This window comes from Trachurus japonicus, chromosome 2, assembly GCF_045865225.1.
Source record: "Trachurus japonicus isolate A0001 chromosome 2, Traja_1.0".
Lineage (NCBI taxonomy): Eukaryota > Metazoa > Chordata > Actinopteri > Carangiformes > Carangidae > Trachurus > Trachurus japonicus.
In genome coordinates, this window is record NC_140908.1 from 7,233,981 (window position 1) to 7,257,145 (window position 23,165).

General features: G+C 39.9%; 1 protein-coding gene across 3 annotated transcripts in view; it reads left to right on the top strand.

Moving 5' to 3' along the window:
- The window catches only part of LOC146990694 (interleukin-1 receptor accessory protein-like 1), a 248,447-nt gene that overhangs the window by 26,661 nt on the left and 198,621 nt on the right, over nucleotides 1-23,165 (top strand). For 2 of the 3 annotated variants that reach the window (XM_085797390.1, XM_085797373.1), the window contains exon 1: nucleotides 9,846-10,355. The exons of the other annotated variant lie outside the window; for it this stretch is intronic. The gene's annotated coding sequence lies outside the window, so the exon portion shown is untranslated. Of the gene's footprint in view, nucleotides 1-9,845; nucleotides 10,356-23,165 lie in introns of those variants that run through there. 3 annotated transcript variants of the gene reach the window in all.

The following is a 23,165-nucleotide window of genomic DNA, read 5'->3' on the forward strand; positions in this document are numbered from 1 at the left end:
ACATTGCATAAGCTATAATTAATGGAGACAAGGCACAAGTAGTGGGTTTACTCATTGTTGAGTATAGGAAGGCTTTCTGACTAAGTGTTAAATAAATGGTGGTGCTCTTTGCTAACATGACAACTGAGTGCTAAAGTGAATGTGCAAGTGCTAAAGGATGCAGCTGCTTGAGTGGTTGTTTCTTAGCATCGCAAAAGCAACAGTACATAAGTCAATAGAAAATCCCTGTTTTTCTCAGCACGTGTACAAAGGTAATGTATCTTTTCACAAATTTGAGTCTGGCTGTTTGTGGAGTTAATTTGCATTACTTTTGCTTCAAAAGAGGCATCAAAATGTGATGTGACATCACTGATGCTCAGTCTATGTTGTTCAAAGAACCATAAGTTTACTACTGACAAAGAGACAAGCGAGGAACTCTGACTGTTTGAAGTCACTATTTCATTAAATCATTCAACTGTGTTTTTGATCCTTGTTATGGGTGTCATGTACAGCCATAGCTTTTCAATACACTTGCATTTCTCTGCATAGTAGACTTTATTGTTCATACAGTAGTAAATTATATTATCTCTGCGTGTGATTCATAAAGCTTTCACAGCACCGTGTATTGACAGTAAACATATGTATGAATGTATTACCATACTACTGATATCAACCCACTCTTCACTCTGATGCAAAGATGGGAAGACTTTTTGTTTTGAAACAAAAACAGAAAAGGCAAAGTTAGTGCTGACTCAGACTGTTCATCAAAATCACATTCACAACGTAAGATGACAGTAGATCAAGTTTAAATATCACAGAACAGACTTGGTGACAATTAGATAAAGAGTCCTCAGTGACCAGCTTGACTGTGCTCTGCTGTTTTGAGTGGAAGCCACTTAGTTTGACAGACAAGACTGAATGTTTCCTTCTTTCTAGCAAGATGCTTCAAATATTAACCTCACCTCATCACCTCTATTCCTTGTCTTCTGTAGTGGATTTCAGTTCATTACTTTGCTAGACCAGGGGAGCTGCAGTTTACAGATTAATTAAGAAATCGAGATGATTGAAACCAAACAATCTGGGGCTTTCATCTCAATCTCAGTGAGTCCATTATCAAACTCTTTCAACCGGGTGACTTTACACTTTGTATTAATCAAGTCCAGAGAGTCCTTCAATCAAATGTCTCAAGGAGAAATCAGTTTACCTTTCTCTGTCCACTTGAAAAGAGCCACTAAGACTAGTCCTGTGTCCATAGCTTTCTAACAGAGTTTATTTCCAGTGTTATGAGGCTTTGGGCTCTAAAGAGATATAGGAAAATAATCTCTAATAAGGATACCATTTCACAGCAGAATGATTTTGCAGCAAGGTATTCCCAAAATAGATGGAGTAATGTACCAACTATCTTGCACTTATGCCAACACAAACCAGTGGCTCTTAGTCATCTTTGACAGTCTCACTGGGGTGATATATGCCCTGCATAATATCTTAAATTGGATAATCCCGTACCTCACACACTTGGATGAGAGCATGGCACTACCCCATCGTGTCCCACTGAGCAGCAGCAAACGATGTGCTCAGATCAAGCTCTCCTGCCAGCTGTGTGGGATGCATGATGTGTTTTAGGAAACAGCAGCTGAATGGTCATTTATTAGTTACATGGGATGCCCACATTATTCTAATCTTGTACCAGGAGGCTTTTTGTTGTTTCTTGCTGGAATCATTGGCCAAATTGACATAGATCCACACTGAGCACTCCTCTTGCAGCTCATTCTGTCCTCGTATTAATGAATTTTCTTGTTTCATCTTGAGGAGCACATTTCAAACATGATCTAAGGTTTATCATCAAGTACACATTGACCACCTGGGTCTATTTCCATTAATTAAGTGAAGCGTGATGTCCATATGAAGGCAGGGGGGCTTTTTGTTTCAGAGCACTGAATATATTGATTGGGCCTCTTGATGCATCATTCATAAATCAAAGTGCAAGGCTTGGGGCACCTGGTTACCACTACAAAGCCAAGCAGAACACACCAGGAATTACTTATTATTCACATCACTCAATTACCCTCTAAACAACATTTCAGGGAAACATCCAGGACACTGTGGCAGGATCAGACCTGGTGCATTCACATTCCATTGTACACACAAATGCCAGAAATGATTGGCTTTGAAGATTGTGACCCATATAACAGAAGTAATAATTTATGACATGTCCTTCATCAAGTTCATTTAACCTCATTCAGTCGTAATTGTTCGTTTCTTGTACTTGTTTCAGAAACACTTTAACTTATTTCTAGGAAATTATTAAAATGAGTCACAGTGGGGTTGATCAAGACATGATGCAGTTCAAGACAGACCATGCGGTTTTGGTTTTGATGGTAGAGGTAGAACGGTACAAAGAAAAATTAAAGGAGCTTAAAGAAAAATTAAAAATATTATTCAGTATTTTCTTTTCTTATCATTTATTCTTTAACAAACTGTAAAATACTGCTTTCTACTACTGTCTTTTTTTTTTTTTTTTCAAGTATACTTTTGGGGCTTTTTGTCTTTAACTGATAGGATAGTTGAGAGAGACAGGAAGTGAGGAGTCAGAGAGAGGGGGAACGACATCTGCATATGGGGCACCTGCTCAGCCCACTAAGCTACAGTATACAGGGCCCCTAGAATACTGCTTTTAGATGCTAAAATACAATAAAAATGATTTCTCTTTCAGAAAGACTAAGCACCAGCCAAGTAGATCAGGTAAAGTAGCTAAAGGCTAAATGAGAATTTCAACAGATAGATTCTACAGAGTAATATTCTTTCCAAATCGGTTATTAAAGCTTTTAGAATAAAACTGGTCAAACAAACTGTTATTGGCAACAGGTTGAGGTGTTGTTCACCTAACGATTCTTACACTCTACTGACTCTGTTGTTAAATTCTCTGTAATTAGGCAGTGTGGAAAATGTGCATCCTGTCTTATACTTAACATACTTTGATTTTAAAATGATCTGAAGGAGTCCACAGAGACTGTATTTTCAGACAGCACAGAAATTTGGGATTCAGTGTGCACTGTAGCTGTGCAGGATTAAACATAACGTCAAGCTGAACATAGTCTTTGAATAATGATGTTAAGCACATTCCCTCAGATATTGTGGTATTCATTCCTCCCTCCCTGGTGCATATATATGTAGGGCCTAATTTTCTTCTTGAGCTACATCATCAAAATATGATTAGAGGGCTGCAAACTTCTGTGAATTTCATTTATATGCAACTTCTCTGCATAAGCAAAATTTGTTTTGGAGCGACATACAGTGACTGTTTTATCAAGCGTCTCTGACAGAAAATTAATTTTTAATGTATTCGTGAAATACATAGGACAGTTTGTTCAACTTTCCAGACAGATTTTCATATTGGACACATTTGCAAAATATTGACATGCGACACTTTTTAATTTGATTTTATTTCAATATTTATAGGTGGCTGAAATGGAAAAGGTATGGAGAAGGTTATACTGCTGACCACAATCATTTAACATGGCTAATGTGGTTGACTTAAAGGCCAGTGCTTTAGCACACTTCCCCCTTTAAGCCTTTTTCTTAGGTTAGCAAGGTAGCTCTTCCTACTTGCACTCTTTGCTCCATGTCTTTACTCTGAAGCTTGTACACTTCTGTAGAAAGTAAAAAGCTGTCGAGAGAGCTTCAAACACTTTCAGTCAGAGAAAGTGCTTTCATCACTTCCCAGCTAAGCACAGCATCTTTTTCTCAACAACTGGAAGACCTTTCATGTCGCTATGCAGAGACTGGTTTTGTGGTGGGTGGGATACACATAGTGTTTTGGGGCTGAGCGGCAGTCTGCCAATACTCAAGTTTGTTTTCATTGGTTTGATCTGTGATGCAAACGTCCTATTTGACTTAGAAGTAGTATCACTAGGTTTGTGCAGCCCAATTAAAAGTGTACCTCAGCTTGTACAAGTCACGTTGGAGTCTGTGGCAGTGTCAAGCATGAACGTGTTCAATGAGCAGTATTTTTGTGATCGTGAACTGAAGGAATCAGTTTACAAATGATGAACGTGAACGTCACTCTCATTTTATGACAGTCTTACGGCACAGAGCATGGCATCGTGTCTCCATGGACACAGCCCAGCATCAATAGTCTGTTGCTGCGGTACAGTGCGTACTCCTGCTGAAGACAGTTTGAAGCAGTTTTTTGAACAAACAAGTGAAGACTGATAGAAAAAAAGTCACATTTTTATGTAAATTGTGTCCACCAGGTATTTCCACACACTGTATATCTTATTCGCTCCTCTTTTTTTCCATTTTCATAGAAATATAACACATTATTTAAGTGCAAAATTAATATTAATTGAAAAAATAGATTTAATGTCATAGATAAACGTAAACTAGTTCATTTTGGAAGCTGTGAGCTAAGTTCAAAATTTAAAACTTGTTCTTTTCAAATGTGAACTTTCACAACACTCGTCTGGGGTATACAGTATGTTTGGTAAAACAAGTTTAAAGTTTCTGCAAGTTCAGAAAAATATACATCCATACCCATGAGGAAACGGTAAGAAAAGCAAAATATGAGTTGGTACATTTTGTTGTACAAGAGTTTATATGCATGTGCAAGAGTTATTGCTGTCATCATTTTGTTGCTTTATACCCATAAAACTGCTTTTTTTAAAAATGTTTGGCTTGAATTATACCCCCCCCCCCTTGTGATCCTTGCTGCAGTTTACTCTGAAGAGATTTGCATTTTCAGGTGTGGTTATTTGGTGCAGTTCAAGTCCAGGGCATTTCACCCAAAATTTCCTAGGCACACGAAAATAAAACCACATTTAGAGTAAGTAGTGGCTCCCTGACAAGAATTACCATTTGAGCTGTCAGATGTAGGCCACGAGGGCTATAAAAATATCTGCCAGACATACCTCCGCCAGAGCATGCAAGTATTTATTTTCGGAACGCAGGTAGTTGGTTCAGTGACCTTTTCTTACTTACATAACGCTGCAAAGAAGACTGTTCGGAAAAATAGGGGCAGGTGGGATTCTGTTACAGACCAATGAATGTGTGTCTTTACCACTACTGTATTTTTAAGGTGCTTGCAACACAGCTCAGCATAACAGAAATCAGACCAACATATTCAGCCAAGACAGTCAGCAAGCCTGAACAAAAAAAAAAGTGTTCATATGAATGCTTTGCTCCCCAGTCAAATGTATCATGCTGTACAGAATAATGGACTCCCACAGCTGAAATGACACAGAGATTTCCACTGTCAGAGAAATCAACCTCCATCATGCACAAATTGTTTCATCCCGCTTTGTTTGGTGCAGCAGGGGTTCATTGTGACTTGGTAACACCCGATGTGTTGCTTTCCCTCACATGCTGAAAGAGACATAATGTAGAAAAACAGAGTATACTGGCCACTTGGTGCCTCGACAGTACTTAGAATGATCTGTGTGCAACAAACTGGAAGTGAACTAGACTGCTGTCACATCAAGAGGCCTCAGTAGACTGATGAGAATCACTTACTTGTATTTGCTTACTAGTGTAGGGCGGCTCACATACAGTATGGCATCTCTGTAAACATTTTAGAACTGAACAGTGCTACACATTAATGTCCAAAACACATACCTCAGCAGGAGCACTGTGGACTCTGTGTTTATCACACTGAAACTTACATCAAGTTATATCCCATTAAGTTCTCTCTAAGGAGCTGAACTGAATTGGAAATGAAGTGTAAATTATGCATCAACATTGTGATGACATCACTCCAAAAACACATACACACATACAATAGGCCTGTAACAGACACTGTGTCCTGTTATTGTCAGAAATTATTCACTTAAATTTGTTTTCTATTAATCATACAAGCTGCAATTAGCAGATCATGACAATGCAATCTTTCATGTTCAGCTCGTCCTCTGTAAAAGGTGTCATGAAAATGACCACCTTTTTTGTTCACGTTGCATTCAGTATCGTTATTCATGCACAAGAACAAATTAAAACATGTATTATTGGCTTAATGGGAAGGGTCACGCTTTGTTAATCTGTGTGGTACACTGTAATAACTTTGTCATGTTAAAATGCGTTTTGCTCTTTGCTGTTTGGTTGTCTATGTTTGGTAGGCAGTAATTGGAGAGGGGCTTCAAGGCTTCCTCCAGTGACCTCATTACCCCAATTAAATCTGTAGCCTTCTCAGAAAACAGTCCATCTCACAAAGTGATGTCTGATTATCACTCCCAGTCCAAATGAGGTTGAGATATTCAGGCGAGGAAGCAGGGCAGCAACATACGGTTGTGCCTTGTATGGTTTGCTGCAGTGGCTTTTTTCTCATCATCAAAAAGAAAATGGATGCATCTGAAATAATTATTAAATTGTCAAATAGAAAATGATGTTTGAATCATACAAATAATTGCTCTAGCAGTTTTCTTAGTACAATTACTGAATAATTACTCGCGTAATGTGTTTTAAAAACAAACAATTGATTTGTTTACAGCAATCAGTGTCACACACTGCTACATGTTTGTCCTATAAAAGCAGCAAAGGTGATAGGTTGTCAATTTTTCTTCAAGATGTCAGTGGAATTACTGTCTTTAACAGCAAAGAAATACAGGAAAATATGGAAAGAATGACAGAACAAAAAGAAACAGTGGGAAGGTAGAGCTGTGATCTCGATGACCTTTTCACAGTTTGATGTTTGAATGTATCTGGTGTTGGACTCTGTGGCAATGTGATGATGAGTCATGATTGTCAGTTACTGTACAGACCACCTTTACTGTACTGCAGTACAGTTGGTGTTTAAGAATAGCTTTGGCCATGATGCAGCTGATTAGAAATGAAGATCATATTCATTATTAATCTTTTACTGGTGTGTTTTTGACGTATCTTGCTAATTATCAATATCACAGCACAGTTTATCCTCTGCTCCTCCTGTCAGCATGCCTGGATGTTGTCTGTGATTTCTTAAGCAGGGTTGCATCAGTAATGCTTTTCATAAGGTATAGTCACATGTAATCAAACATTGTTTCAGTCCTGCAGATGTTTTGAAACCCCCAGCCTGCTGTTTAGTATTCATTTGAGTCATTAAATAAGATGCTTTAAAAACATTTCTCCACATATCATCATCTTTCCACCACTTCAGGGAGAACAACTTCACACGCTACACATTTACATAAACACCAGCCTCACTTTGTCCTTTCAACTTATTCTGCTTCTAGATCTGGCTGAGATTTCCTACTTCTCTGTTGCTGCATAGTGTTTGATTCCAAAGGTTTTACTTGATCGAGTCAAGGAGACACCATTTTTACTTTATAAGACTTAATTCCAAAAGGGCTACATCTCCACAAGACAAAATTAATCTTCAAATTAATGGTTCAAATGAAAATGTAAATGCTTCAAAAACTGTTTATGATCCTTTTTTTCTTTTAAATGCAAGTTTCATAAACTGAGTTTTAACTTTTATGTATTTAATTGTTTTGTAAGCAATGTGACATGTTTTCCACCCAGTACATCAGAGGCCGTGTCACTTTTAATTGGAACAGTAGAAACCATCCTACTTGTGTTTTCAAGTGGAAATGTATACTCCTAAACTGTCAGATTGAAGAACGTTAGAAAGCAGCCTTGTTTTGAGCTTGGTGATGATGTTTTAAAGCTTTAAGATTGGATTTGAAAGTGTTGCAGAAAACCATTAGCCTCTGTTGGAGCATGCTTAAGCAATCCAAAACCTACCAGGGGCTGCTCAGTTTTTACATACCGTGCATCAGAGATAGAAAAGCAGACAAGCAGAAAGTCAAACAATCAACCCTGATGAGACAGTTGTCCTCAAAGTTGCACACTAACTAGTTGATTGAGTTGAGGCCATTTGCAGACGACAACGTCTGATAGACGGGGGAATCAATGCCCTGTTTGTCCACTTCTTTGCTCATTAAGGAACATCTATTCACATCAGGGTCAGTGTATGACAAAGAAAGCTCACAAGTGCACATTTTCAGTCCAAGGAGGGTGGTTATTCTCCTCCTCAAAGCCCTCCCCTCATCGAAATTCACCTCACAGAAACCCAGTGCCAGAGGCCAAAGTCTTGACAGGGGTAGCCCAGTGAGGGGGAAATCAAACGAGCCCCTTTTTGACGGCCTGGCTGGCCTACAGCGAGGCCCGCTTACATATAAGTCCTTAATCTGTACCACACCTTTGCAGTTCAATGAGAAGCCAAGCGGCCTTACTGTCCATTTATCATCTTTAGTGACTGAGAGGTTTGTCTCTAGCCTGTTGGGTATGAGTCCTTGGTTACTCATAAATACTGTTAATACCTGAGCTGTGCAGATTGAAATCCTTTCAGACTTTTCAGTGGACTTGTCACATTCATCTCTGTGTGTAGTGAATATTGAACAAAAAAACAGTGATGATTAATATTGATACAGTGGAATGAATACAGAGTCAGATGTGGATATACTGCCTATAATGTAAAGTCCATTGAGAGGCTGGTTTTGTACATTTCTCAAAAAAGACCTGTTTGTGCGTGCAGCTGAAATCGGTGCTTTTGTATTTTATCAGTGTAATGAAAACAAGATTGCCTTCCAAAACTTCCCACAAGTAGACAAGGAAAAAAATATCTAATTTTGTGGTAATGGACCGGAATATTTGGACCATTTTCAGTTGAAGATGAAGGTCTGTCTCAGGACATAAGTTAAGGGGTTTTTTGTTGGCTCTTTCAGATTATTCCTCAACACATGGTATCACACTGGATCCCTGCAGACGATTTGCTTCTGCACAGTTACAATAAATAATCTCTTGTCATGCGTCTTCAATCTCAACTGGATGAATTGATTTGTCATCTTTCACAAATATCAACATGTTGATGCAAAGAAGAATTAGCTCAACTGACAACTGTATAAACAGGCATGTAATTAATGTGTTGTATGATTATTAATTATTATAAATAATTTAGTGGTCTGCTCATAACAAGCTTTGATTCCTCATGATCACAGTGACTTTGCAAGAAAACAGCTCTACTACTTCACACACAATGATAATGTAACCTAAATGTAATAAGTTTGTCTTGTCTCATCAAATGAAGACATTCAGCTTCCTTAGCTTTATGATCACAGAAAAGCTACATAAATATTATTCCGCATGTATACTTTTATTGGTTGTCTTGATCATGTTATATTCTTCCTCTTTTATGGATAATGCTTAGACTCAAGAGACTTGTCATCGAGAGGATTGTTTTACAGTGCATTTCAAACCCTTTTCTGTTATTTCCATTGGGCGGCAGTGCGTCTTTCCTCAGACTGGAGCTTCACTGCATTGCTTGTCGGCCCATGTGCTCCATTCAGCACTAAGTAAGCCTCTAAAAATAATTCCCACATTGCGAATTTATCTCTGGAAACAGGTGCATAATGAGGATGAGTTTCCTCAAGGGCGCCTGTCGGGAAGGTTTCAGCCAGTGCGCCATGCAGAGGATGAAGACTCCAGAGGAACGCAGGTCTGATAGGACGCGTTCATAGTGGTGGCACGGTCAAGTCTGACAGAATAACGAAACAACGCCTCCGGTGTTTTTTTCAAAATAAGAGCCGTAAGGCTGTAATGCCAAATACTAACCAATGAGCCGGATGTAATCAATAGTTTCGGCTAGAATATGTGATATCTCGATATGATCACTGTAATGAGAAACACATTATGGTCTGCAGGACGTAGCCTACTTGAAACTAAAGCGACATATCACATTCAGATTAAACGCTATGAGGAGCGTTTGAAGTTCTGCCGCGCTATTCTCTGGTGTGTGCTCTTATTTTGATGGCAAATCTCCTCATGTCCTGTGCTATCTTGGTGAACCTGTGCGCACTCGACGCATCTCGTTGACACAGCGGCACTCCGAGAGAGGGAGGGAGAGAGAGAGAGAGAGAGAGAGAGAGAGAGAGCATCCGATGTGTCTTTTTCCTGCACATCACTTTGGAAATTTGCGCTCGTGTAGTCCTGCTTAAAGCGGTGCTCACCTGCCGGTGCTGTGTGGCTGTGAGCGGCTCAGCAACTGATTTAATAGGATAATCAGACTAATTGCTTCCTCTGATATTGCCCTCCATTGATTGTGTCGACCGCCCCCCTAATCACTGACATGATTTTCTGCATTTTCGTCTCTCCTACTGTTTGAAAGTGACCGGCTGCAGGTGTTTCTTTTTTCTTTAGTGATCTGATTTGTGCCAGTCCAGGCTGGCAATATGTAATTTGGGGATAGACGCTGCGTTTCTGGACAAGTGGACTATCTCAAAACTGGGATTCCTTGTTTTTAAAACGTTACTGCTTTACTCTGTAGACCAAAACAGATTCTGATACACCGTGATGCTGTGGGGCTATCAGAAGTGACAGCAGAGTGTACGCTATCATTGGGAAACTGCTTGAGGGTAAGTTCAATTCATTCTTTCATCCTAAGGTTCTCAAAGTTGCTTAGATGCTGATGCGGTCTTTTGTGGACATTTGAAATCTTTTTTTTTTTCTTCGATTCATTTGGATGGCGCTGAGATTTCATATGCATAGATTTATCAAAGCGCTTTCACAAACGGATCCACGATCTCCTTATATGCGGCACTTAAATGCGCATTTGGAGCGAGCATGTTTCCCCTCAGTTACGCATGAATCCCATGCGATCTTTATGCTTTAGTTGCGGACAGAGCCTCCTCAGTGGAACTGCTCGCGGCTGCAGTACGACAGTGGAAGTGGACTGCTGAAGTCGTCTGTATTCTTTAGTGAAACCCAACTATCTAAACAGAGCAGTTAGTGTCAGTGATACGAACTGTTAATTTTAAGCCTTGTTTTTTTCTTCTTGGCGCTAACCGTGTAACGTGCGCATTTGCTGGTGCGTCAGCAGTATGTGTGACTCTAAAATGTGTGTTCCTGTGTATGTGCCCCTGTAGGAGTGCGCGCCTACGTGCATGCGTCCGTGGGTGTTTTGCGAATTGGTGCACATGTGCGCATCACATGCACTCAAAGCGCGCCTGTGTGGCAGAGGAGGCGAGAAGAACCCGGGCTTAGTTATTTCAAATTATTTCTGCTGAGTGATTGCTTGGCAAGTCAGCTCTCTCTGTGCCGCTCCTATTTGCTAGTATTTCCTCTCCTCTCCCCTGCCTCTCTCCCCTGCTTGGATGGATGATGGCTTATGATTGTCCAGATGGATGCTGGAGCTCCACTCTGGCTCTGACCAGACTGGGCTTTGCCACTTAGACATATTTGGGAATCAGGAAGTGATACTGATGTAAAGTTAGAGCAGATGCCAGCTTGTCAAATATAAAACTATCCCCTATTCTCTTCCACTACAGACAAGAGTTGCCAGAGGTATTGTAGCATTGTAAGTTGCTTCTTACCATTTCTCCTCTAAGCCTGAGGCTTACATGCAACGCAGGCTTCACACTCAACCATCACCTCATTAATCACATATGATTTTCTAATTTTGTTAATGGTAACATTTTCTCAGCTGTTCAGCTGCTCCAAAAAACAACCTGCACCATGCTCTGCACTCAATCTTTCCACTGCAGTTTCTTCTTGACATGTTGTGCTTTAGGTGGTTTCTTCTCGGTTTATGATGTTTCTTTAATGCTATCTTTATTCATCTCCAACATCTTGGGTTAAGCTTTGCCACAGGAGCAACACAGCACATGAATTAATAGGTAAGTGGCAGTGGCCACTTAACGCAAGCCCTGCAGCTACATATTGAGCTGAGTCGAGTGCTCTCACACAGAAATTGATTTAGACAGAGATTATGTCATCCAGCATTGGCACATTTTTTATGCTGGTCAAGTTTACCCAGCGGCATTGAATTCCTCCTCTGCTCTCTGATGAATTAAGTGTAGCTTTAAAGAGAGAATCTAAATGCACCAATGACGTTCAAGTATCATTTTCAATACTTGATCACAGTAAAACGTATTTTAACATTGACAGCATATTTGTATGCTTCAATTGCTTAAACCCTGTGATTGAATTTCCACAAGTTTCCACAGAGTGGCAACTTGTACAACAAGATGCTTGTTAATTGTGGCGTTACAATATCACAAACCATAGAAACTGATCAGCTGCCACTTTACTCCTAATAACAGACATTCAATCTTTTATTCCTGTTTTATGAGACAACACCACCTGTCTCACCAAAACAAACCATGACAATCATTTGCAAACAGCAGTTGACTCTGTTCAGCTACAGTGCTTTCTCTGGTAGACAGAATGATCCAAAGACATTACAACCTTTTTCCTTTCCTGTCCTGATTGATACTTTTAATTTTCAAGGAGCTGTCACCAAGGCCTATTGGCCTTGGCTTTGCAATCAAGGGGCGGGCCGTCAAAGGCTTTCAAATGAAAGAGTTCATTAATGTGGTGGAAATAAGAGTTGTCTCGCTGTGGAGTATTGGCTCTCTGTGAGGAATGATTGGAGCAATTGATGAGGATTTGTGAGAAAGAATGTTGGAGAGGAAGTTGAGAGGGGGGCACCTTAATCATAGCTGTTAAATTACATAAGTAAGACTGGAGGGGAAATGGAAATAGTGATAGGTGATCCAGCTTGTGTGTTGACGTATATGTGTGTGGTCATGTGTTTGTGTGCAAATATCATAAATTGAGTACTTCAGCTTTAGCACCTTTCCTTCCTGCATGGCCCTGCTGTGCAGATGTATTGACTCTGAATCTGAGTATTAGAAGCTGTGGACTACATGCATAACAGACGCACTCACAGTTAAATCTTTTGAAAATCCAATTCCCGTGAAGATGAGATTCCTCTTTCCACATGCCTTGTTCCATTTTCCCTTGCAATCACTTGGCATTGATCTGATCTTATTTTTGTTGCAGCCATCATGTCATGAATTGACAAGTATAGTAGATCAGGCAGATTACAATATGTCTGAGCATGCCACCTTGCCCTTACAAAGCTGAATCAGGACTACTGGTGGTGATTATCACAATTTCAATCTCTCCATGCATTTTCAGACTCATCTCAACTAATAATTTCAGCTGTTCCAGTCATTGTTATGGCTCAGTGTAGGTGCCAGATTACAGAGGGAAACCTTCATTGTTTCTTTTCAAATGCTCACCAGACAAAAAAGTCTCATTGTGACACCCATCACAGCAGGTAGCAGGTTACTGCAGCCAAGTAGCCCTTTCTTATTTTCTCAGTTATCTCATTTTAAAGAATTCTTCAGAGGTTTGAAGTGGTATAACTTTATACCCCTTAGGCTACTGTATGGACAAACCTTTTCATATACAATCAGACTTATTCTAACTAGGATGAGACCATCATAGCTAATGTTGCACGACTGCTTTAAGCCATTGTTGGATTTTTGTATCAGTGTGTGACAGCTTACTTTGATTTATGACATTTAACTTTACCAATTTGCCAAAAATAGGCTCCCATAAACCATTTTTAACTCATCCTGCAGAAAATGTATCATGTCCTTCCTGCATATTGCCATGATCAGAAAACGGGATGATATACAGTATATCATAATGCACATTTATCCACATAGCCAAAAACTAAATTATTGCATCTGTATACCATATTTTGATTTAAGGCCAAAGCTTGTCATCACCACTATGATGAAATCCAACAAGGCTTCACCCGCCGTGCCGAGCAGTCCATAACAGATGACATACACAATTCAATAACCATTATGTATGTTATATCAGATCAGATAAACACAGACACACTCTCTGTCCTCTAATTGTGCAGAGGCTAGGAACTCTACCCTTGTGTCCCTCTCAGAGAACATACAAACAGCGATTGCTTGTTGATGGGAGACCAGGTTGTATGGAAAACTACAGTAAAGGGCCTTCAAATCCGCCCTCTATTCACTGTGTGGCTGACGAGCTCTCACTGAGCTTTCATGGTATTATTCAGCAGAGAGGTATCAAAAAGAATGCTCCTTCTTGCTAATTATTTTCATGGGCCACTTAGTTTTTAGACCTTGATCTGAATGCCTTCATGTATGAATGTGAACTGAGCTGAGCTGGGCTCAACTGAGCGTCTGCTGCTGCTATACGAGCTTTATTTACTCTCTATTTGTAATAGCATTTTAATCTGAACAGAGCAACACTTAATGCCACATAAAAAAGGATGGCAATGGCATAATTTCCAACTGTCTCTTTACATTGCTCTTGAAAAACAGATGCAAGCCATTCTGTGCATGCATATGTATGTGTGAGAACATCAAGTTGAGCAGAATCAAATGCAATTTAAAAGCATTTATTTTCACATTTGTTAAAGCAGAAAATAAAAGGACTCAGGGTCAGCCACAGTGTGGTTGCCCCGGAGCTGAAACGTTGTGCTGGTCAATTGTAACACATCTAAAAATGAAAAAAGAGGCGATGAAATACTCATGTTGCACTTCCTCTGATGAAACAGCCATCAGAGGAATGATCAATTACCTCAATATACAATATTTTTCTTTCCTAGGGGCAAGTGACGTATAAAATGAACGTTTGATTTTTTTTTTTTACGTTTTAATCAGCAGTAGAACAAGAAGCCCATTGCTTTAAGCAAGAGGACAGAATTATCATTTTCATCCTTTCTTTTCAGCCCCACTGTCATCGTGCCATGTCTGGAGGTGATCCTCTGAGGCCCATCCAGCCTAGAAAGATGAACCTGATGTGTTTTAGATAGCTTTTAGAGAGATGTGGATAGAGGATGGAAATTGCATGCCAGGGGAAGCAAAATGAGCAATTTTTCCTCCCATTTCCCCTCCTCTCTTCATCGGATCTGTGCTTACTCATTCATGAAGGCTTTGTTGTGACATTCCATACGTTGGTGAGGAGATGAAAAATAACATAAAATCCAGTTGGCAGAGGAAAACAAGACGTAGTCTAGATTATTGTACAAGCTAATGCATTTACAAGATAATGGCACAAAGAGACACTACTCAGAGCTTATCAAACCACGATCAACACAGCAAATCTTCACTCACACTTTGACTGGTGTTTCAAGTGTCTTCTGTTGAGATACTAAGGTTATTCAATGGACTCCTTTGTGTCCACAAGGGCTTTAAAGTATTTTTTATACATGTATATACAGCAGCAACCATGGACACAGCCTATTTGCATACAGTATGAGTGCATACATGGATACACTCAGTAGGATTCCTGACAGTGTTTGCACCTGATTCTCCCCTCTGTGCCAGACGTGGGACCTTAAATAGAACAACTACATCAAGGGATTAATAGTAAGTGAAGTCAAGGGGTGCTTCATTAACACTTCTTCATTTGTCATTACCCACCAGACATGAGTCCGGGGGCGACTTATTATTTACAGATGATCTTATACATATATCTCTTTGTGCGTCTAGTAAAAGATGGGCCTGGTGCACTTCATTAGAACAATTCACACTGACACACAGGGCCTAAAATGACTCCCTACTTCCTGTCATTGGAAATGAGACAATAGCATCACCTCTTTTTTTAAGTCCAGCAATGCAATTCTGAACTATTTTAAAATGTGTTTATCAATATAACATGATAGAACAACCGTCAGTGATGATAATAATAAGATGCAAAGTGAGATTTATGACTAAGTAAAATAATGAGTTTTTAATATGTTGAACTTTTGCTGGAGAAACATTACGAGACAGGTATTATACCAGTCATAGACAATAAAAACCATACACAATAATAATTATTGCAACAGACATGCCTCTTTAACATTGATATTTTTCACATCCCTTTGTTGCTCTTACTTTTTAAATCTTTTCTATTTTAGTTTCATTTAGGCAATTTCAGCAACACTCGTGCAACTGTTACAGTAAATTAATTTATATAATTTCCCATGATTACCTTTTTTGTCGAGTACTCAAGCATGTAATACGTTGTGAGAGCTTTGATATTTAAGACCAGCATTAGTAAGTATATACAGTTTGATTTGGTTCAGTTACATGCATTGCTGAAGCCCTTGAGCTCTGGCATCATCCATATTCAAACATAACAATTCCAGTAATAAGCCAATCCCTTGGCTAATGTTGGTTATAATTGTATGCAGCTAAGATATCCTTTGCATCACAGCTGAAGGGGTCACTGATGTGCCCTCCCCTCAGCCAGAGCGTGGCTCTGTTTCCCCCCTGCTGGACCAGACCCGCAGAGACTGGCTCTCAACAGGGTTCTTGATTTATGGGCCACTTTACAAGGAGGGCCTGGGGACGCAGCACTCCTTGTCCTCCGATATTGAATCTCGGCTGCCTAGCAGGGAGATGCGGGTCGTCTGTTATTGTGTGAAAGCTTATTTGCATTGTGCCGTTAAGCTCTCAGTGGTAACTACAACATGTCTGCTCACCTTAGCGGCTAAGTTTATTTTTGCTTGCAGTGCTGTTTGGTTCGGTCTTACAAGGGACATTTTCAGAAAAAAAGTTGCAGTGGAGACAAATAGCTTTGCATTGAGTATGTGTATGTAATGTGTGTGTATATAATCAAAAAACTTGCATGGAGTGCTGCATGGATATCAATTGTCTTTGTCTCTTGTCTCTACCTCTGGTGCTCTTCAGTGTGAGGATCCAAATACTGGGTGGTAGCGGGAACTGAGGCACTCAGAGTAGGAAGATGATTTTAAAAAGCCTTTATTGCAGCATGGCCAAACAAATTAAAACCAAGCCAACGCGTTGCGGCCACAGGCCTTCATCAGGGCTGGTGTGTGTATATATGTTTGTGATGTGGTTATGGATCTCTGAATATATATATAATGTAAAACAACTTGTTTTCTAAGTGCTGTTTGCTCACCTGTCCCTGTGGGAAGCATGCTTTTGTCTAAGCTCGGTCTAAATTTCAGCATGAATCAGCCTGCTCTGATCCAATTCAACAGATATTTCAGTCAAATAATTTAAAGGGCACTTCCTGCAAATCGATCTTGTTCATTGAAAGATTAAATACAGTTACTTAAAAAGCAGCATACAACCTTAGCATACAAAGTCAGACAAATGGTCTGTTGTACAATTACAATTTCAGTCATGTTATCATTTTACAGAAAATGCTTTTTCATCCAGATGTTATTGTTGTTATTGACTTATTTGTACATTTGTTCTGCTTTTGGCTCAATTTGATTCTTCCTTGGTCTATTAGATGAAAAAAAAAATAGCAGCCTTAATGATTACAGTTGCTGCAGGGTAGGCATTTATTAACTTGTGTTAATAATCTGACAATCCTCTTTCATCCCCCCTTAAATCAGCCCACAGTTCTGCAGCTTAGACAGACAGTATTCAGTTGAAATGATTTGGCGAACTACAGAATCTGCCAGGGCAGTATTGCTCATTTTTGAAGGCTTTTACTTTTCACATTTCTATCATTTGAGAACATTTATGTCAGACATTTTATTGGTTGCTGCTCATGTCTCTTTAATCTCTGAAAAGCTGCTGTCCTACTTCTTTTAAAGACCAACAAAAAAAAGACACCCAATGAAATCTTTTCCTACCGGTATACTATAAAATATGCAGTGTTTTTTTTTTTCCTGACTTTCTTAAAGTCAGAGGTCCTTGAAGAGCTCAGACTTTGATGCTCTCCAATGAATAGCATTAGCATACTGTAGAGTAGGCTAGAGACTCGGCTGTTCAGCAGCAGATCAGTCTCAGTGTCACAGATTTAAATTTTAGGTGTTGAGTAAAAATGTGTGTTAGAGGTTGTGTTTGAGGGAGATAAAGAGAGAAATGCTTCAGCCTGTGAATATCTCATTGTTGCCACTGGAAGTCTCTACCTCGGCTTGATGAATTTTCATTTCAGTTAGCAGTGGGAATGTCTCTCTGAAGTGCACCTATTGCTGCTATAGATAGCTTATGTTAGACTTCAGATAACCCTGCAACATCAAGTTTTACAAGTGTCATTCGCCAGCTACTGTAGCGTGCTTCCTCTTGAGGTGAATCTTATTTCAGACCTTGACTCGGACCGTGTTTGAGTTTGATTGACATCAGCCGTACAGATCAAGCTGGGGAGAGAAAAAGAATGCGCTTGAGTTTAACTGGCTTTCTGGATTCTGTTACTGAAGTAACTTTGAGAAGGAGCGAATCCAACTCAATCGACACAGTTCTTCTCTGTGCATACTACTGTAGATGTTGGAGGAACCAGTATTTTTTTTTTTTTTACCTGAACACAAGTGTGCTGTGGCTGTTTTAATAGTCTGAAGGGAGTGGCTCAACTTGAAAATGTTAGTATTCAAATCTGCATGGCCCTTAATGTGTTTTATGGTCTGAGAATTTATTGTAGATATGAACAAAAACTAATAAAGGGGCCATTTTAGAGCAGCATCTTCAGTACTAATTTAGCAGTGTGTGAATCATGGCTGTGCTATTTTGCTATAAATTCTTATCCATCACAATGAATTTCAAACTTTTAGACAGTTTGAATTGCAGCTTTGTGTCCATAACAGCTGTGGAGCAAACAAACAAATTTGACACACCTAATAATTGTCTGTTTTGAAAAATCAACATCTATTAACACTGGGAAATTTACTATGCAGTTGCTACAAATTGGTTTAATCTTGTAAATCACATCAACACATTTTAATGGAAAGTTATGAAGACTGTCAGCTCAGTAAAAGTCAGATGTTAATCACTATCATGTGAAAATACTTTACACAAGAATTCAGTTCAACAACACTGTATTCCCCAGTCATTTTCTTCTCTGCATGTTCCAGTGCCCTGCTGCCTCACCGTCTCATGATACTCCCTCTCATGTCTTCTCGTCCTCTCTTCTTTTCCCCTGTTCTAGCGCTTATTCATCCACTCTTCCCCTTTCACCTTTTCCTCTCAGTGATTCCAGCAGGCTCTCCCTCAGTCCTCTCACCACTGGCCTGGAATATCCAAAGAGAGAGCTCCGTTCATTTAATGTCATCCTTATTTCCCTGACAGCCAGGCAGGATAAAGAATCTAGTTAGCAGGCAGCTCAGGGAATGGGACTTAGAATTGGACGTGACTGCAAAGACAGTTTGTATGTGTGTGTGTCCACAGAATTCACTCAAAGTGTAGTGGCTAACAGTTCCCAAGACCAAAAATAAAAAATAGAAATTATACATTATACATTCTGTGTGCCATATTTCACCTACTGAAAGTGGTTTCTGTCACTTCCACTGGCTTTATAACAGTGGAGGTCAAATGGAAAAAGCTAAGAGCCCAGTTAAATTTTAAGGCTAGCTGTTTATTTGGCCATTTGTTGAGTTCAACATTCCTCATTCCCATGGTACGGGGATTGTATGAAGATTTAATAGATGTTGGGGAAAATATAGCATCACAACAACCAAAGATTTTTTTTTTAAACCCAGAGGCAGTTAGCTTAGTGTAAAACTCTGAGAACTGTCACTTCTGAATAGAAGAAACCCTTACGTTAGATAAAATGCATGCCATTCTGACTGGCAGGGGATGTGAATTCACACTGGCAGCTGGCAATGATAGTATTGCTTTCATGTGTTCCTTGCTAACTCATTTACATCTTTGGAAGTTATAATGATGACTGTGCAACTTGTGCTGAACTGCCGAAGTTGTTCAGTGAGAAGTTGAAGAGGAGTGCACTGCAGTATATTATAATTACCGTTTGACCTGAAGAGACACACAGCTGCCATCGAGAACACTCAGGTCATGTGTCCTCAGTATTGTCTCTCAGAATTTGGGAATTTAGCCAATCTGAGTTTGTCTGATTATGATATGTATTGATTCATTGTCAGATCGAGCTCCCAAATTAATGACATTACAATGATTAGTATTTCTCCACCACGATCATATTCATGCAGTTACGAATAAGGCTTTCAAACTGCATTTAAACTATGCTGTAGAGCAAGAGCAATATGTTTGAATAGAAGTTTTTTGGCCTGATTAGTAATAATTTTCACATTATTTATGCACAACCAATTCTAACTAGATGGTTAAGTAACATTTCAAACCACAGTGGCAACTCAGACATCTGTAATTTTACAATCGATGACACAAGGATTTCCAGTCTGCTGTTTTATTCTCACCACACAAATACAAATTAGCAATCAGATGTTGCTGCACACAGTTTGTGTCTTTAATTGTTTCTTATTCATCTGTGAATTGTGTTCTGGATGATTTACACAGTCTATTTTCTCACTGTTTCCGGGGAGGAAATGGACTGTGCATATTTTTACACTAACGCAGAATCAACATTTATTTGCAGACAATTGCAGTGTTAAACGTTTAGAGATGTTGATTATGTTCAAGAAGCGACCTCTTCTCTCCTCCCCTCTCACTTCCTCCATGCATGTCAAGAACATGGAGGTTTTTGGTTGCAGGGTTATTAGATAATCTGAAATGGAATAATTCAGTGAGGAGAGCACAGACTCGTGTGGGTGTATGTGTGCGTCAGCCAAGGGTGCAAGGGCTTGAAGAGTATTCCTCACAAATAGAAATGTTAATAACTCACCGAGCACAGTACCAATTTTCTGACTGGAGGTAGGAGGAAGGGTGCAGAGGGGTGACATGGGGGAGAGGTGGGGGAGTAATCACAGGGACAGAGAGGGTATCTGTTCATACTGAATCTCCAAGTGTCGCAGTTCTGATGATTTTCTTTTTTCATTTTCAATCTGGATTTGCTATTCAATGGATGTAACTTATACTTAGAGAGCTAAGAGCTGGGATCAGAATTTGTCATCATGCGGGCTGCAGCCTGGATTTCTAAGACATTCAAATAAAACTGCTCTTCCATAATAAAAATACATTAAGAAAAATAAAATGAATAGTATCATCAGTTTTACACCTCGGCTCAGTTCCATCAAAACTTCGGGCCACAGAACTGAAATGTTTTCCAAATGAGCAGGAGAGGTGTTGATACTAAACGGATGTCTGATATTGCTGCTTGCTGTCAGTTCCCACTGGTGTCTGGTGTGAGTAACATCCTAAAAAGATATGAACAGTCATCTAGAAAACATCAGATATGAGCGGTTGTTCAGGATTGAGCAGGAGGGTCCTCGGTGTGAACAGCCCGAGAAAATGTGTGACAGAGAAAGAGAGACTTGAACCGAGAGATCCGTATAAATCATCATCTTAATATCCATCTGCCAAGCTTCAGTAAAGCAGTAAAGCCGCACTCGTCGATCGCTGAAATTGTTTGTGTGAGTGCGAGAGGGAGATGCATTCCTCAGGGCTAATTCTGAGCCCCAAGAGTGTTGAGAGAGTGCCCCATTTCTCTGGCTGAACCCTCCTCGAAAGTAATTGAATTTTGGATGAATCTGCCGAGGAGGAAACACTGTCAGGGCAGAGAGAAAGTGGATGCGTGAGGAAAAAAAAAAAAAACAATCAAAGAATGAGAGGCAGGTGACAGCACCTCTTGGATGAGCTTCTCTTTAAAGAATGGCACACTGAGATGCTTGGCAGGATAAGTTTTCATTGTGGGGTTTCTAAGGGAGGGCTGTTTTTTTCTGTATGATTTCATATTTTTTGGACATCCAGTATCCATTCATTTGTTGAAGAGGGATAACTCTTCTTTCTTTTTTTCTGCTCTATTGTGTCCCTGATCATATCTCTTGACAGTTAGACAGCTGCACTGAATCTTTCACTTATCACTAGCTAATAACCATGTGCCAAAAAGTAAGACGATAGTGACAATAATACATTGACACCCTTTTCATGATTACAGATAACAAATTGAGTGTTCCACCTCGATAAGCCCTTGAGTTGCTTGTCTCTTCAAACAGGTGGCCATCCTGTTAAATAGACCACATCAGCATCAGGAGCACAAAATGAGAGATAAACCATTATCATTTACTGTTTTTGTGGTAACACTTCAGTAATCTGGTAGAATAGGGACAACAATGAGGTCTTGTTCAGATTTATTCCTACAAGCCCCCTCTGGTCCATTTGGAGAGCGCCCTTCCTTCCTTTTCTCGCCAGCTTACTCTCAGCTAATTAAAAGAAGCGTGTTATCAGTAAAGTCAGTTGTCAAATAACAGACTGATCTAACTGTAGATGATTTGCTGTTTTAAGTCCAGGGACTTGGATATGTTGCCCAAGAGCACCACAGCAACAAAGGTCAATAGACAAGAACATTTATTTCATAAATCAGCTGATTATCCTGTAATGATACAGACAGTTGCTGTGGTAAAGGTCTAGAAAGTGGCTTTCAGTTAAGTTGGTTCACATGAACCAAAGAACCAGACTGAGATTGAAAGCAGTCATTGTGGACTGGACACAAAGCAAAAGCATAAAGTACAGTCTCGAAAGGAACCATACTGCAAATAGAAGCCACACAGACATGTGGCGGGCAATAATGGATAACAAAAGCAAGAATGCCTGCATCATTCCTGTGAGCACTGGTTGTTGGATGAGCTCAGCACCTTTAAATGGTTGCTTTGATGTTCTCAACAGACGACCTGGCACCTGTGTGTACAGCAGATATGAGAAAGACCTTGCTGAGTGAATGTGAAGCTGGCTGTGAACTTAAAAAAATGTCCCTAGCATTGAGGCTGATAGCTTTACTGAAATATTTGACACATGACTCTTACATTAAAACTCCTCACCCACCAACAAACAGCCAGCATTGTCCCTCTATGAAAGTCTGCAGCAGCTGCCGGCCACAGAGATTACCAACCTGCATCATTCTGAGGTGCTGCAAGATGCTCGAGGTCCAGCATGTCAAGGATCCTCAACAATACTCCACTGAGTCCTCACACCTTAAAAATAACAGTACCTATGTCTGAATGTTGCTTAACAAGCTCCGCAGTCCTGAGTACTATCTTATGTAACTGGATTCTGGACAGTTCTGGACATGCTCCCAGTCAGTTCTATACATGTGCTGTACTCTGAGCTCCAGGTTCCTCAAACTTTTACAGAGGTATTCAAAAGTATCTTGACTGGCCACATGACAACCTGGCACTACTCACATGGGACTGAGAATCAGGAGTGGATGTTCCACCCAGAATATCATCATTACTGAATAACTGCCCAGCACTGGTGAGATGGGATGAATGCACAGAGCCCTCACAACAGTTAAGGACAGTCTAGTTCAGCTTGAGTCTGCTCATCCCGCTGTTCATCTGGCAGGACATGCACAGGAATCTGCTGGCTCTGCAGCAGCGTCTTCCCTCAGGCTGGAAGATCCCTCAACACCACTCTGCCCTCCCAACCCTCACCCCATCACAACTACTGAGGGCTTATATCTTACTTACACTTGTCTAACGGCACCATGAGCTGATTGACACAAACTAAAAAGGCATCAATTTTGTTGAACCAATTTCAACAAATATTTTCAATCAAGAAAATGTG